Source organism: Triticum dicoccoides, chromosome 1B (genome assembly GCF_002162155.2).
Source record: "Triticum dicoccoides isolate Atlit2015 ecotype Zavitan chromosome 1B, WEW_v2.0, whole genome shotgun sequence".
In the NCBI taxonomy this organism is placed as follows: Eukaryota; Viridiplantae; Streptophyta; class Magnoliopsida; order Poales; family Poaceae; genus Triticum; species Triticum dicoccoides.
Window position 1 is genome coordinate 524,544,190 of NC_041381.1, and position 17,599 is coordinate 524,561,788.

Here is a 17,599-nt window from a genome sequence, read left to right on the forward strand (position 1 = left end):
GAGAGAGAGAGAGCAGGAGTCCGGGAGAGGGGGAGGTTGCGTTTTATGCATCAAAGACTGATATAAACCATGTTTCGGTATAAACTTGCATTCAAATATTTAAATTGGAGAATATGTTGTGTGCAATCCACACATGAATGGAGATATGCGTATCAAACAAGTTCATTAATTTGAATTTGAACTTGTTCATGGAGTACTATAATACTGTACAACATGCTACTCTATTGAGGTGTTCAATATTGGATTTAGTTCACTATTTTGACCTGGTGAATGAGCTATTTCATTGAATCGAGATATTTCATTTTGGGTTTGATTCCCGTTTTTGAGTGGGTCAACTATTTGTCATATAGTAAATTGTTAGCAATGAGCATGTAAAAACACATTAGTCCCGAGCATCATCTCTCCATCTATAAAAAAGTCGCAAGCTAATATTTCAAAATTTGATTGGAATCGACTTGCTAAGGTAGACGTGGATGCTCGTTCTTCCAAAATTAGAATGAGCCGCTAAATATCCTATGATCGATGGAATTCCCCCGATCAAATAAATGGGAGACGCGAAATTACCAGCCTATGTGGGACACACATCAGTTGGCTAGTTGTACATCGAGGGTAGGTTCGTAACTTCATCCAAGCGCCCCTTCTCCTCGGCCGAAATGACATGTGCTGAATAATTCATAAGCCATGGGCGGCAAAACACCCTCTCCTCACCCGAAATTGCTCGCGCCAACTATTTTACAACACGCCCTCCTCGCCCAAAATCGCTTGCGCCCACTATTTCAAAACACGCCCTCCTCACGTGAACTCGCTCGCACCCACTATTTTGGAGAAGCAAAGTTACTCTAGTATCCCCGACCCTTAGTACACAGACCCAAGCCAAGAAGCCTAAAGCAGGGGTAGAACTGTAACTCCCCCCACATTTTAGACAAATGCATCCATAAGACATGGTTTCCCCTCCCAATTACCCACTCATACATCATGGGCGCCAAATTACCTTCTCCCCGGAAGCTTCCTTCTCCCGAGCCGCAAAACCTCAGCCCTCCTCCATGGCGCCCGACACCGCACCAAATTCACCACCGCCCTCCTCCCCAATGCCGGAGACGTTGTCCGTTTGCCTTCATGCACTGGACTGTGTGCGTCTTCCTCCGTTCTACCGGAGATGCCTTGACGACGGCCGCGTGAACCGTACCAGAGCCGATTCACCCCCATTGTTGTGCACGACGCTAGAGCGGCTCCAATGTGGGACGCGTCCGATAGGGCCCCATCACTGCTTCCCGTAACCATCGACCGTCACTACATCTCGGCTTTCCTTCCATCGGTAGCCACCACAACCGCCCCGGGCGCACCGTCTCGGCAGTTGGAGCTGCCTACTTCACCCGGCCGCAAGATAGGTCATACACTCATCTCAAATCCCTTTATTTAGGCGTCAGTTGTCTGAATTTTTATTCTGGGCCAATTGATTCCCAATGGGAAGCAGCACCCCTCCAGGCGGCGGAGCTCCTAGGCTGTTAGTTGGCTGGTGTCTAACGTAAGGGTGCGGGAGCGCAAGTTCACTGCGGAAGCATCGCTTACATGGCTATCTTAGAGTTGCGTGGGTTGAAGGTACTGCCGCCACCGGACCTGGATGACGGCGAGTCTTTGTGGATTGGTCGGGGGCCGCGCAACCACTGTAGTCCGGTGGGGCGGGGAGCGGGGTTTTGGTCGGAGGTCTCGCGGCCACAAACAGTGGAGGCAGGCTGCGCTGCCGGTGGTCGCTGGCTCTTCGGGAAAGATTCTGAACAGTATTAGCCGGAAGGCGCAAGATAGCCATCAAGCCATCCGACGTAGATCGGACAGTACCAAAATAAAATAAAATTAGGTGACCCCAATTTAATCTTCAGTCAACAGACGTGTGCCCACTCTCGTACCTTACTATTGATCTCTTAGGGTATTTCTTCAGATTAGAGATATGTGTCGTTCTTAACATTATGGGTTTTCTGCATCTTCAGCCACACCATCTTCCTTCTCATCAGAGCTGCTCCAACAAGGGAATCATACACCAGAAGGGAGCTATAGTCCCCATGCAATAGTTCCCCGCATCGAATGCGCATGCCTGACATGGATAACCATAACAACTTTAGGGCCATCGACAAGTCAGCACATGATGCTCACTCCTATGGATGGCGGCCAGATAGATTGTACCCTCATCTTACTTGTGTGCAACATTTATGGCTTTGTTATTCATTTTAGCATGGAAATAGATTATCACATTTCACTGTATATTCATGCTGATCTCTTACGGGTCTTGTTCAGGAGTTAACTCTATTCCATAGTTCAGCTAAGAGACTTGTTCTTTAGGTAACGTTGTTCCATAGTTATCATCCATCAGCCAATGCTATCCCATAGGCTGGTGATTATAGTATTTTACCACTTCTAGTATTACCTATGTTGTTCTTTAATTCTTTTGTGTGCCATCTAGCTAATCTCGAGTACAAATGATACATATTCTGTAGCTTTCATTTGTGTTGTCCCTTTAGTTTTTTAGACCTGTTGCTGCTAGTTAACCCCAGTCCTACTATTTATGTCGTCTCCTACATGCACTCATACATAAATCTAACTACTAGTTGTCTTCCATGCATGGCAGATATAATTGCACACGCTGATATATCCACAAGAACCTCACGGAGCAATGTAACGACCAACAAACTTGATGTCAATGATACCTAATATGATGGAACATGTAAAGGCAGTTCTTCACAAGACTTGCAGAAAGATGATGAATCATCTTCTCCCCACAAGGTCCTTTCTCTAACTTGGTCCGTGATATGGGTACAACATGCATATAATGTCCTGGAGTGCATCTACTCTGTTGCAATGCCATGCGCTTAGCCTGTTGGTCATGCATGTAAATATGTCATGCCTTCCTTTTTTTCAGTACCTATTCCATTCATGATAACTTGTTTTCAAATTCAAGTATTGTCATTCTACTCCAACGCAATGCCATCTGCTTAGTTTGGACATCATGCTTCTGAATGTCTCATGCATTGTTATTCATCAGTATGTACATCATCTGTCTACCATGCCATGGTTTTTTTACATTGAAGTGTTGTTCTAGTGGTTTATTGCAATGCCATCTTAGTTTCCCAATCATACACACATATGTTGCCTTAGTGTCTTTCTGTATGTATTCTGCTAGCATACAGTTTTACATTCAACTAGTGTTTTTTACTCTGTTGTCCTGTCGTATCCCTAGCACTTACATCATACTCCCTCCGTCCAGATTACATGTTGCCGAAATGGATAAAATGGATGTATCTAGAACTGAAATATGCCTAGACCCATCCATTTATTTTCGGATGGAGGGAATACATGTCAATATGCCATGCCTTTATATTCTTCAGTACCTATTTTATCTCTTATAATTGAAGCACCGTTCTTCTATATAAGGCATGCAAGGGGAAGACAACTATGTTAGAATCTGAAGGGTTACAAACAAGGTCTTTGCAAAAGATCCAAACACCAAGAGATAGTAAAGCAACTCCAGTTTTCATAGATACTGCTCCAGCACAGAGAAACCCAACTCCTACTAATAATAAGCAGATTCCAGTGGCCAAAGAACTAGTCTGTACCAGTCCAGCAAAAATATGTCAACTACATTCCAAGAAGCATGTGCGTATCCTCGCATCATGAAATTTTATAGCATGGTGATCATATTTTCTACATGTTTCTTACTGATCTCTCTTTTAGAAAGTAAGCTTAACAGATAGTAGAATTTTTGCACTGGTATCGTCTTTGAGGAAAGTATCTTGCAGGAATTCTCTGTGCTCCAATGCTGATGTAAGTACCTGTTGTATATCACTATATTTTTACATCAGCATGTATTTTGTTAATCGGCATGAATCCAACTTTTATCTGATCTAAATTTAGTTGTAGAAAAATGTATAATTAAAGGCGATAGTGTTGATTTTTGTAAGGAAAACTGCCTGGTAGTTTTGCATACTGAGCTGCATGAGTGTACTATCTCATATCATGCACATTACTGAACTGTAGTGCTGCTCTGGTTGCTCATTCATTCATTTTTTGAGGGTTAAGACAGTAGGAGAGGCTCCTACTGCATGTATATATAAATAAGCAAAGGAGCAGTTACATGGTGATTTTTACAATGGGGGGGGGGGAGGGTTAGCAGGAAGACACAATCCTAACTAAGTTGTGGTAGATTTTGTAAAAAGGAGGAGACAACATGTCTCTTTCTACTAGCAGCCTATAGCTGATATTGCCAAAGTCTTCCTTGAATCTAGTGAACCAAGAGGGAACGGAGGGCAACACACGTCTAAAGTAATTGTTGTTGCGTTCCTTCCAAAGGCTCCAAGCAGCAGTGAGGATATTTCCATGATCATTTTCCTGGGGTGTTGCGTCTTTAGGTTCTCTAGCAGATGCAACCTATTCCCGTGTGCGGCCCAAGATATATTCAGCAGGCCCCAACATTCCTGACTGAAGGTACAATGAAAGAAGAGATGCTCCACCATTTCTTCAATGTGCTGCCCGCAAAGAAGACAATCAAAGTTGTTACCAATATTGTAGTGACGCCGTTTGAGCATGTTCCTTGTGTTGAGCCGATCCAAGAGCAGAAACCGACCAAAGACTTTGATTTTTGGTATGCATTTAGTCTTCCAAAGCCATTGGAATGTCATGTGTGCAACCACATCACGGAAAACAAACTGATAGTATGCTGTGGTTTAGAACACAGTAGATCCCCAACAATAGGACCAGACATCGTCACGATCTTCCAAACTCACGGCAGCAAAATCAGCTTGTAGGAGCTTGAGCTCGTCATGAGCTTGCACTGACAGAGGCAGCTGAAAGGTTTCGTCGAGGGCGGGGGCAGTCAAGAATCCATGCACCAACAAATCCTCATTAATGACATAAGAGAAAGCGCATGGATACTTCTCTCCTAAGATGGACTGATTCCACTAATCTTTCCAGAACAGGACCGAAGCGCCACATTTAACCTGGACTTGGGTAATGCCATGGTATATCGGCATCAGATTTGCAATGTCATGCCACCAAAAGGAGCCACAACTGTCCGAAGCATGCGGGATGGAGTCAGCATAATATGTTTCCCAAATAAGCGAACCCAAGGGACATCCATTCTGTTGTAGAATTTGTGCAGGAATTTGAGCAAGAGAGCCTCATTCTGAATTTTAAGGTTAATGATGCCCGAACCACCACACTTCTTTGGCTGACAAACCATGTCCCAAGCCGCCAATGAATTCTGCTTATCCCCATCCGCCGTGCGTTTATTCCATAGGCAGTGTCCACGGATTTTATCAAGTTGAGCCAGTATCTTGTGCGGCAGTCTGAGAGTCCCCATTGGGTAGATAGCCAATGAGGTGATGAGCGAGTTGACCAAAGCAAGCTTGCCCGCGTAGGACATTAGGGACATAGCAGCGGTGATTTTCCTTTCTGCTTTACAGACAAATGGCGTCAGATCAAGGACCGAAGGCCGGGTAGTGCCCAGGGGCAGACCGAGATAAGTAAAGGGCATGTTGGCCTATGTACATCCAAAGAGACGGGCCAAGTCATCACATTTGGTCTGCGGTGTATTAATCGACACAAGCGTGGATTTTTGAAAGTTGATCTTCAAGCCAATGGAGGTGGCATAATCTTCGAGGATGAGCTTGATCCTAGCTGCTTGGTCCATGCAGGCCGGAAGGACGAGAATAGTATCGTCAGTGTATTGGATTACAGGGTAGTTAGCGTCACCCATAGGAGGGATGGGATGTGCGATAAAGCCCTGTTGGAGTGCTGCGTTGATAGCACTTTGAAGTAGGTCCGCTGCAAGCACAAAAATTAGGGGGGACATCGGATCGCCTTGACGAACACCACATTTACACCAGAACTGTCTCCCTGGCACCCCATTAAGTAACACAGAGGATTTACCCGACGCGAAGATGCTCTCCATCCAGGCCAACCATTTGGGCGGGAAACCCATGTTCTTCAAAATTAGCAGCATGGCAGAGTGCTCGATCGTGTCAAAGGCCTTCGCAAAGTCTAGTTTAAGGAGAACAATCTCTCTTTTGGAGGCTTGACACTGGTGAATATATTCAAAAGCCTAGGCAAGGCAGTCATGAATCGATCGGCCACGAAGAAAACCATATTGATTTCGGTGCACAATGCTGAGAATAATTTTTTGGAGCCTATTCGCCAAGAGTTTAGTGATCAACTTTAAACAACAGTTAAGAAGAGTGATCGGACAGAAGTCATTAACACCTTCATGCGAATTAACCTTGGGGATCAAAGTGATGAAACCTGCATTGATGCTTTCAAGATTGAGGCCGCCTTGATGGAACTCATCACATAGAAGATAGAATTCATTTTTAATGATTGGCCAACATGCTTTTAAGAAGGCCCCATTGAAACCATCAGGGCCAGGTGCCCGATCTGGTGGCATTTCCGAGACCACATCATCAATTTCTTTACGTGTGAAAGGGGCAATCAGGTCCGAGAAATCCACGTCCTTTTTCAGTAAAGTTTTTAAGTTGAATTTCATGGGCTGAGGATTAGCTTGACCCATTCTTCCTTTGAAGGCTTCAAAAAGGATGGACTCTTTCCCAGCATGGTCACTTACAACCAATCCATTGGAGGTTTTGAGCGAACTAATGCAGTTCCTCCTGAAGCGCTCGGTGGCAATAGTTTGGAAGAATTTGGAATTCTCATCCCCAAATTGAATCCATCTAACCGTACATCTCTTTTTCCAATAATCCTTTTGGGATTGCAGAAGACGTAGCAAATGTTTTTTGAGAATGCGTCTAAAGTTTCTTTCGGGTGTGGTCAGAGTCCGACGGTCCTCAATATTGTCAAGTTCCAAGAGAGCTTTGTTCGTGTTTTCAATGGCTGTTTTAAGACGGGAGATGTTTTTACTCCATTGCTTGAGAGCATGGCGAACATGCTTGAGCTTTTGTTCAATTCTCGCCACACAATTATGGCTTTTATTGAATCTGATAGGTTTATTCCAAGCACGCTCCACCACTTCCATAAAACTAGGGTGAGCAAGCCAATATGTTTCAAACCTGAAGATCTTGCTTTTGGGGATTGAAGTTTGGATAACCATGGAACATGGAGTATGATCAGAAACGGGTTTGCCAAGGGGATTTACCAATGTGTTGGGGAAGGTGGTAGTCCAGTTTAACGTGGTGAAGAACCAGTCGAGTTGCTCTAGGAGGGGCTGCAGTTGCATATTTGACCAAGTATAAGAACACCGTTTTATGGGGAGTTCAGTAAGGTTTTGTTCCCGAATAAAGTCATTAAAAGTGAACATGTCTTGGACATTAGCCCCAGGTTTGTTGCGATTATCAGGTGAACGAATGTAATTGAAATCACCTAATAATAACTAGTCTTCAGCCACCGGTATATTCATGTCAAACAACCAGTTCGTGAACGTGAGACGATGTTCGCCCTGACAAGGACCATAGACGTTGACAAGTTTCCAACAATGATTGGACTGTGTGGATGTGAATTCGACACCAAGTGCAAAGTGTTCAGATAAAAAGACCCGGCCCGTAAATACACTGCTATTCCAAACCGTGATAATTCCCCCCGAAGATCCTTGGGATGGGATGTACGCAAACTGATCAAAACGGCGCGGGAAAATTGATTTGAGGACCACAGAATCAAAGAAAGGCATTTTGGATTCTTGCAAGCAAACGATCGCACAACCACTAGTATTGATCGCATTACCAAGCGCTAAGTGTTTATCGGGCGCATTAAGACTGCGTACATTCCAGCATAGCACGTTCCAGTTACGCAAAAGCATTGGGAAATAAATCAAGGTTCAGTTGCAACAAAAGCAGAGATAAACTGAAGAAGCTACTCTTCATTGAGGGCCGAAGTAGACAGCTCTTCGGCAGGTATTGCACAGAGATTCATGCCAATTGCCTGCATAGTAGGGATGGATGTGGGTGGAGGAGTTGCAGCATCATCATCATCCCCAGAAGAAGGCATTGAAGCTCCAATAGCAGCAGAGGGAATTATGCGAGGCTTGACTTTAGATTTGGTGGGGCGAGCATCAGAAGGTTGAGGAACCTTAAAACCATCATATTTGTTGTTCCTGTTACTGTGGCGCAAGGTGGATGTATCAATAGGAGCTGTCATCTTACCTTTGCGTTGTTTCTGAGTCTGATGAGCAGAGCTCATGCCGCCCTGATCCTCAACAGTCAAGGCCATTGAGGTGCGTGAAGAATCCAGCAATGCTGGCGCAGAGATGGCGTCCAAAGGGACAGAGAGAGCAAGTTGGTCAGCCTGCTGATCAACCACTGGCAAACTCGGCGCCCCCAAGGGATCAGACGGCTCCCAGGTGAGGAGTAGAGGCATCGGTGCAGAATGCACATGGGAGTCCAAAGCTGAATGTTCATCAGGCAGAGCAGACAGAGCAAGCGCAGACATTTCTGAATCAGGTACCTATTGAGTTGCTAGCTGTGCAATCTGAATGTTCCCCCTCATCAAAGAAACCTGAAACTCCACCTGAAATGAGTGCTGCTGCATACCCAGACCAGAGCGCCAAGGTCCAAAGGAAGCCATCATCGGGCAAAGGGCCGAGAAAATAGCATTGTTAAGCTGCTGATGAGGGATGGTGTTTTCTAACAGTAAAGCCATGAGGGCATCTCCATTTTCCGAGAGGCCAAAGCGCAGACCCTGGTTATGAATTTCCACAGAAATGGTGAGCGAATCATCAACCAAAGGAGCAGCAGCAGTCACCTGATCTGGAATCACCAAAAGATCAAAAGTAGAGCTGCCAAAGTCAGTCTCAGTCTCTTCAAAGGAAGTTATGGAGTCATGCCAGGCTTGCATTGCATTGTCATAGATGTTATTGTCAGGCACAATGCCGTCTTGCACTTGCAGACCCTGAGCAGCGAGCCATGCTTGAAAGTTCATCAGATACGGTGGCAGTTGGGGCAGAGGAGGTGCAGCCGGCGCAGGCCAAGCGTCCCATCCTGCATTGTCCTGCTCCGTGTGCATATCAGTCTCATCTGGGGCGCCATTGGGAGGTGCTGCATTCTGTACCATCCAATTGTGCACCTGCTGCTGATACAATTGTTCCGCAGTCAGGTCCGGCCCAAATTGGGGGTGCGGGATGCCATCAGGTGGTGGAGGTTCCTCTTCGGCATGCAGAACATTAGGCAAAAGACCATTCCAATCATTGCTCCGGAGGATTGTGATCGGCATAGTCCAGCAGTCACGAGCTCCACCAAGCTGCCAAACAACAAAGCTTTTTGGCACCAGATTCAGGCGCAATACTCTAGCTTTGATTAACACGAAGCGGCGATCTTGGCGGGGGTTATACCATGAAACCAGAGCACCGAAACCACCTAGCGACTTATTGATGTAATAATCTGTCTGGTAATCATAAGGGAAACCAAAGTACATGAGCCAGATCTCAGGACCGAAGGAAGTGGTGCGACGGTTCAGTGCTTCGTTGTGAGGAACGAAGGTAATAAGCAGACCTTCGTCCTCAAGCTCTAATGGAGTGGCAACTACAGTATCTCTGATGAAAGAGTCCGGAAATCCAAAAATCCCTATTCCAAACGGATGATCACTAACTTCAGTAGTGAAGAGCTGGGCCTCATGAAGCAAACCTCAGATGGCATGGCAGATGGTGGCGCGGCAATGCATAGGAACGTAATGGCTGGACTCCGCAATGGCCAGGAAGTCGTGGTTGAGCGGCGGAATCGGCCCGACCACCATGCCACTGCGGACAACTCGATCCGCCGGGCCTTGCTCGACGGCGAATCCGGGCGGGATGAACGGCACCAGATTGAAGGTGAAGTTCGCCATGGTGGTGGTGGTGCGGATGGAGAGCGGAGGTGACGGGGGTGGCAGTGGTGACGAATGGTTGAGGCGGGGCGGTGGCGTTTGGGGAAGCCAAGGACAAGCGGAAACGCGAGGGGCATTTTTGGTAGGTTGGGGATTTTTAGGAATCCACTGCCAACGTTCACGCCACCGCTTGGAGCGACAGGATCGGGCCACATGCCCATAGTGGCTGCATGCCTCGCATCGAACGGCCATTTTGCGGGTATGTTTCCGCACTGGTGCGACCGGAGCAACGGGAAAGCTGGAAGAATTGATATTAGGGGGCTGGACGGTATCATCAAATCCAAAATGTTCCTTAGCAACCCGAGTCGGGCAATTATCTACCTTGTGATCAGGTGCTGAGCATTTAATGCAAATCAATCTAGCCGGGCATTGAATCTTAGGATGACCCCATTGTAGGCAACGAGCACATAACACCGCCCAATTAGTAGCAATGTTGGTAATATCCTCCTCAGAGTAGGAAGCTTGGGCTAAATCTCCCTTATGCTGGGCCGAAAGTGTAGGGGGCCAAAAATAATGGGCAGGGGCATATTTGAACGCTGAACTAACGAAGCATTGCGGTGGTTCAGGATAAGGAGCATTAATGGGGCATTTAAACTGTCCCAAATCAAGACACACCAAATTATGCTCTTCCTCCAATTGCGCGTCCCGCAGATATTTCTTCATTAATGTGATCCTCGTTGATTCCGGAATTATGGGCTCCTCCGTTTGTGTTGCCAAAAAAGATCCAAACTGAATTTGAATGCCATGAGTGTCCGTCGGAATGGAAGAAGAAGAAGAAGCTTCCTTAGCATTATTGTTGGAGAAGACCATACGATCCATGGGTACCAAAGAACAATTGCCAAGCTCAGAGGAAGAATCTTTCCCATAGGGATGAGGTTTCAGAAAATCCAAAGTCGATTTAATGGCAATTGGGTGGCGAGCTGAAATTTCTGGTAATTCCTCATCAGCATGCCAAGTATCAATCAACGTGTATACCCGGGCAGAAAATCCCTTGAACAGATGGAAATGACAGATGAAGTCCGGCCAAATATGATCTTTAAGCCCGTAAATAAAATGACCCACCTTATTATTGGCCACCGGAAAACGAAACACACGAGGTTTGATCTTGTGCACTCGAAAGCCATCACTAATGCCTCCAATGCAGCATTGAAGAGCAATACCCACAGAATCTTCATGGAGAGGAAAAGAGGCCGAAGAAAAGGAGACAACCAGGAAGAATTCCTTGTCGCCTCGGGAGGGAGAAAAATGCACCGTGGAACCAAATTTCCTTCTCACCTGGTCTGCAAGGGCTAAGCCAGGGGCAAAATCCCAATGCAAAAGGCCTTCCATCATGATTCACCTTAGAGATCGCCATGAGTTTGGATGGAGCAGGTGGGAGAGGAGAGGGAGAGGAGAGGAGAGGTGGGTGGAGCCATTCCCTTTAAGATTTCTTGATTAGCTCGCTCTGCTTGACCTGCTCATTCATTCATTGTGTCAATGTTGCTTTCGTATTACCTTACTTGGCTGATGATAGCCGTACCATATTGTGTTAATTTGGTGTAGGCTAGTTGCCCAAATGTTCGTTGTGTCAATGTTGCTTTCCTATTATCTGAATTGGCCAATGATAGCAATGCTACTGCGTTAACTTGGTGCAGGCTGCTGAAGATAAGAAGACAAACTCTGAAAGTAGCAAGGCAACCCCATTGTTTCTTTCCAATAAATCTAGGCCAGGTAATATTGCAATAACTCTTGATTAATCTGTTTGGGTCCCCTCCTAATTTATGTTATGATGAAGTGGTCAAGACACTCTCCATTATCAAAAATACAAGCCTGCCAAATCTCCATATGGATCTGCTTAGTTTCCTCTGTCTCGAATGCAACGGAAAAGATGTATGTTTGTGAACCAATTACTGGCTGAAGCAGAAATAGTGGAGGAATCAGAGGTGCACATTCTTGCGCAACAACAACTGATCAATGTTTTCAGACGCAGCATAGTAAAGAAGGAAGAACTTGCTCACATGCTTATGGGCATCATCCTCGCTGAGGTTGCAGATTGTGATGTTGTAGATCGTTAGATTCTGTTCATTTATTTGCACTGGCATCAATATTTGATTGCCGAGTGGATGTAATTTCATGTAATATATGCTGGATGTGCAACATTTTTCCTTGTATGCCGTACCTTTGCTTAGTGTGCCTCGCATTCCAGCTAACTGGTCGCTAGGAAGCTAAAAAAGCAGTAAAATTATTAGTTTGCATGAACAGTCGTGGGCCCTATATGGAGGAAGCAGCCACTACCCTTAATGGCTTCCCTAATGGGCTCTTAGGGGCCAAAATTCTCATAGGCCTTTGATTGATCGGTTTTGGTCCTGTGCATAATTGCTCGTCGTAATGGGCTCAAATTATCTATTGGGCCTATGGACATGTTCGAAGTTTCATGTGCCCATTAAGTTAATGGGCCGTAACGAGGCCAAAAGCTCTATCAGGCCAACAGTTAATGCTCGGTCTGTTACCTCCTGGGTCGTTAATAGGTCGACATCAAAGCGGGCAACATGTGGGCCCAATTGATTTCATGGGCCCTTAACAGGCCTATACTAAGGTCAGCCTACATATGGCCCAACTATACTATGGGCCTTTAGCAGGACAAAAGAGAAAGCGGGCTCGTAGTATTCCATGAAGAGCATGGGCCGCTAAGAGGTCGAAAGTGGGGTCATACTGTATATGGCCCAACTGTGTTGTGGGTCTTTAGCAGGCCGAAAGAGAATCCAGGTTGGTATTGGACCATGAAGAGCATGGGCCTTTAAAAGGCCAAAACTCAGGTCCGACTGCAAGTGGCCCAACTCATTTATGGGCCGTTAATAGGCTGAAAGACACATCGGGTCGGGAATTGGCCCAACACTTAAATGTGTCGCTAAAAGGCCGAACGTCATACATCCTGAAAATTGGCCCATCCCTTGGATGGGCCGTTAACATGCGAAAACCACATCGGGCCAATATTGAGCCCACATATATTGCGGGTTGTTAACGGGCTCGAACTGACGATGGGCTGCAATGGTCTCAAATCGTTAACGGGCCGTTGACGGGCTGAATTGGCACATCTCGTATGGGCTGTGGACTTAAATGGACCTGACACAAGTAGGCCTTATATGCGCCGGCCTGCTACTGGGCCTGCCTTTTTCATCAGAATGGGCCACTGGTGGGCCTTGCCACGTGCCGACGTATCATAGGCACCACTAGATCTATGAGTGGATGACATCTGTCCCAATGCTGAGCCGACACGTGGATCCTCTGGCGAATGAGAATTTTACACATGGAAAATCCCCATTGACCGGGGCTGTTAATGGGTTATCGGATCCAAACCAGAACCCGATAGCTTAACAGCAACCCGTTACGGTGGATGCTACATGTCGGTCACCCTTGACGAAAGCACTTCTATGACGCGTGATTTATCTCATGGAAGTGGACACTTCCGTGATGATAATTTTGGTAATGTCATGGAACACTTCTATGACAACACATGTATGACTATCTTGATTCTGTCAAAAAATCGTCATGGATGTACATGCATGACAAAAAAACATGACCTACTGTGACAAACACATATCATCACGAAAGTGTATTTTCTTGTAGTGTAGATTGGTACCTGTGGGTGACTAGTAGTGTTGATTTCATCTTGTAGTTGATTCCTATATGGTTTATTTGGTGGAAGATTATATGTTCAGATCCATTATGTTATTTAGCACCCCTCTGATCTTGAGCATGATTATCATTTGTGAGTAGTTACTTTTGTTCTTGATGTCACGGGAGAAATCATGTTGCAAATATTCATGTGAACTTGATATGTGTTCGATATTTTGATGATATGTATGTTGTGATTCCCTTAATGGTGTCATGTGAACATCGACTAGATGGCACTTCACCATATTTGGTCCTAGGGGAATGCATTCTGGAGTACTTATTAGTTGATGGGTTGCTAGAGTGACACAAGCTTAAACCTAGTTTATGCGCTACTTTGTAAGGGAACGATTTGGATCGAAAAGTTTAATGCTATGGATAGAGTTTTATCTTAATACTTTTCTTGTAGTTGCGGATGCTTGCGAGGGGGTTAATCATAAGTAGGAGGTTTGTTCAAGTAAGAACAACACCTAAGCACCAGTCTACCCACATATCAAATTATCAAAGTAGCGAACACGAACCAAATTAACATGATGAAAGTGACATGGTGAAGTTCCCGTGCACTCTCAAGAACGCTTTGCTTATTATAAGAGACGTTTTGGCCTGTCGTTTGACACAAAAGGATTGGGCTACCTTGCTGCACTTTTTTTACCATACCATTACTTGCTCGTTACAAATTATCTTGCTATCAAACTTCCTGTTACCGATTATTTCAGAGCTTGCATAAAATACCTTGCTGAAAACCACTTGTCATTTCCTTCTGCTGCTTGTTGGGTTCGACACTCTTACTTATCGAAAGGACTACGATTGATCCCCTCTACTTGTGGGTCATCACTCGCTGGTGATTTTTTTGGTTTTTGGTTGGTTGATTCTCGATCTATTTGCTAGCCTTTCCTTGTACTAAAAGGGAATACTTCTTGTGCATCGAAACTCCTTAAACCAAGTTGTGCCAATGAATCCACCATACCTACCTATATGCGGTTGAGGGAGTCCTGGATAAGGGGGTATCCAAACAGCCGGACTATATACTTTGGCCGGACTGTTGGACTATTAAGATACAAGATTGAAGACTTCGTCCCGAGTCCGGATGGGACTCTCCTTTGCGTGGAAGGCAAGTTTGGAGATTCGGATGATAGATCTCCTTCTCTGTAACCGACTCTGTGTAACCCTAGCCCCCTCCCATGTCTATATAAACCGGAGGGTTTAGTCCGTAGGACGACAACAATCATAATCGTAAGCTAGCTTCTAGGGTTTAGCCTCTACGATCTCGTGGTAGATCAACTCTTGTAATACTCATATCATCAAGATCAATCAAGCAGGAAGTAGGGTATTACCTCCATCAAGAGGGCCCAAACCTGGGTAAACATCGTGTCCCCAGTCTCCTGTTACCATCAGCCTTACACGCACAGTTCGGGACCCCCTACACAAGATCCACCGGTTTTGACACCGACATTGGTGCTTTCATTGAGAGTTCCTCTGTGACGTCGCTGCAAGGCTCAATGGCTCCTCCAACCTTCAACAACACTATCCAGGGCGAGACTCTCCCCGGACAGATCTTGTATTCGGCGGCTTCGCACTGCAGGCCAATTCGCTTGGCCATCTGGAGCAGATTGACAGCTACGCCCCTGGCCATCAGGTCAGGTTTGGAAACTTGAATTACGTGGCCGATATCCATGGAGACTTGATCTTCGATGGATTCGGGCCTACACCAGGAGTGCCGAACAGTCACGACGAGCATGACTTGAATCTGCTGTCGGATATTATTCGGGATATCGCCCCTATAGCCGCTCCAATCCTAAATCCGGGGCAGATCGCGTCGACCAAGGACGGGTGGATGGACCCCGCCACGGAAGCCGCATACTCTTCGGCGGTAAAGCCGAACACAGACTCCACCGTTAAGGGGATCTACGTCACCAGACCCCTGGACCTGTATCTGGACGTGGGTTCCGAACCGCGCGCGCTCGGGCCCATCAAGTCCGATTGGGCTCCAAGAATGGAGTTCACCGCCGCGGATATCTTTCAGCAGCCCCCCTTTGGTTATGTGCTAAATTCATTAGGGTCTCTCTCTCTCTATTAGGAGATTCCTGGCCGAACTATGTCCGGCTCGAGTGGGAAGCATGCGACGAACAATTTCGTTACCCACCCACTACCCACTTCATAGCCACGGTCGATGATTTGACCGATGTCCTTGACTTTGACTCCGAAGACATCGACGGTATAGAAGACGATGCAGGAGAAGAACAGGAACCACCACCCACAGGGCGCTAGACTGCCACATCTTCATATGATATATATATATGGTGGACACCCCCAAAGAAAACAATGGCGATGAGGCAACAGAAGATAACCCCTCAGGGAAGAAATCAAAGCATGGGCGTCATCGGCGCCGCTCTAAGCCCCGCCACACCAATACTAGCACAGGAGAAGAAAATAATCCAGGTGGTACCGAAGAGGAATACAATCCTGATCAGCCTACCTCCGAACAGGCCGAACAGGAACACGGGCAGGTCAGCCCAGATGAACAGACAAGAAACGGATACTTGAAGGTCGACAATTATATGACCCTCTCCGAAGATGAGATAATCTTAGGCAACGACGAATTCAGCGTGCCTAAGGATCTCGTAGAGCAGGAGTGCTTCGAGCGCCGGCTTACAGCCATTGCAAGAAGCCTAAAGAAGAAGCAACATCAGCTACAAGCAGACCATGATCTGCTAATAGACAGACGAACTGGGGTCCAGGCAGCCGAGGAATACGAACTCGAGCCACGAACAAAATATTACCCAAAGCGCAGGCTACTACCTCAATTCGAGGAGGAGGCACTAAAAACCAAACGCCAGCCTAAACCCCGCCGACAACAGACTACAGCCAGGGGCTACGCGCAAGACCAGCAAAATATACTAAACAACAACATAGCAAGCACCTCGGGCACGTCAGAAGCCAGGAACAACATCTGCAAACCTCGACGCAACAAACATAAGTGTCCCAAGAAAAATGATGATGCCCAGGACATGGCAGTCAATATAGGAGTCTGTGGCCCTCAATCCGGTCAGCGGGAGAAAACTTTTCAAAATTCAGGCCCATCCGACCTAAGCCTCATACTCAACCGCCCATGTCAAATTCATGGTACCCCAGGAACGGCAGCCAACCATACCAATAGAGAATGTTGGGTCTTTAAACAAGTTGGCAGGTCGGCATCGAAGATAGTAAGAGGGGGTCTCAGAGCAAGGAGCCCAGATCATCAAGCAATACAGGGCAAAAGAAATCTCTTCCACCAACACGGTGAACATGATAAACACCGTCCACATCCCCAAATGGGAGCAGACGTGCACCCTTCGGGACGTCAACTCGACAAAGCAAGTTTCGCCACCATATAAAAATACGACTGATCATCTTCGATCGACTAAAACCGTCTGGCCAATATCAACCAGCGATATCCTCCTATTGGCGGAGACAACAGTCCAAACTTGCCGCACTTGGACACAGTGCGCCGGATAGGAACGGATCATTTAAGGATCAAACCCACTAAAATCATCGTTTCAAGGTGTCATACCAGGTGCGAAGGTCAGTTGTATAGGCCCCATCACTCTGAAGATGGTCCTCGGATCACCAAAAAGTCACCATACCGAAGAGTTGGTCTTCGACATTACCCCTCTAGGCAGTAGCTATTACGCATCGCTAGCGTGAACTGCCATTCAACATGGTATCACGCCATGCCTATGGCAATCTCAAAATACCAGGCTCACGTGACGTAGTCACAATTACGGGCAAGATCGATCTTCACCTCGGCGCCGAAGAGTATTCGGCCACTTTAGCAACAGAAGCAGTGAGTCGCGGCTTTTTCAATCGAACCTTGATTCGACAGCCAAACTCCCGGACACCAATGAAGGAGTCTGAACTACTTCACGACATCTCAGCTTGATTAGGGATCAGATAAGCCCTCCGGCATAAGCTGGGACGGGCCACTTCCCATAGCTCAGCCGCTCCGTGGCACACAAAATGCCTCTACAATTTTCTTCGCACGTTGGCCTTTACGCATAACCAAACTGGCGACATGGAATCAGCTCGGACGCACAAAGGGGGAGTGTTCATACATCTCCCCCGA